At 74.0% G+C, this 315-nt stretch overlaps 1 protein-coding gene across 1 annotated transcript in view; it reads right to left on the bottom strand.

The window, feature by feature from the left end:
• Positions 1-309, bottom strand: part of SLC7A14 (solute carrier family 7 member 14) — a 24,241-nt gene extending 23,932 nt beyond the window's left edge. The window contains 1 exon segment of the mRNA XM_003209216.3: positions 231-309. The gene's annotated coding sequence lies outside the window, so the exon portion shown is untranslated.
• Between the last annotated feature and the right edge of the window lie 6 nt (positions 310-315).

Below are 315 nucleotides of genomic sequence, written 5' to 3'. Positions count from 1 at the left end.
AGGAGCCCCCGCACCACCGGCACGGGGCGACGGACGGGGGTGACCGCAGTGGGACCCGGGCAGAGCTCTCCATGCTTGGAGCCGCGGTTCTCTCACCCTCCCCTCCGCACCCCGGGATGCTCCGAGCCGCTCTCCTAGGGCGGTGAGGTGGTAGAGCGGGGCGGCGCTTTCCCCACACCCCAGAACGCTTCATCCCCTCTGCACCCCTTCGGAGCCGTGCGGGCACTCACCGGGCTCAGAGGGCAGCGGGCGGACTCTGCTGCGGGGCCTCCGCGGGCGAGCAGCCCTGCGGGGTCGGCTGCGGAGCTGCAGGCG

Source organism: Meleagris gallopavo, chromosome 11 (genome assembly GCF_000146605.3).
Source record: "Meleagris gallopavo isolate NT-WF06-2002-E0010 breed Aviagen turkey brand Nicholas breeding stock chromosome 11, Turkey_5.1, whole genome shotgun sequence".
In the NCBI taxonomy this organism is placed as follows: domain Eukaryota; kingdom Metazoa; phylum Chordata; class Aves; order Galliformes; family Phasianidae; genus Meleagris; species Meleagris gallopavo.
This window is presented reverse-complemented; position numbering and strand designations above follow the sequence as displayed.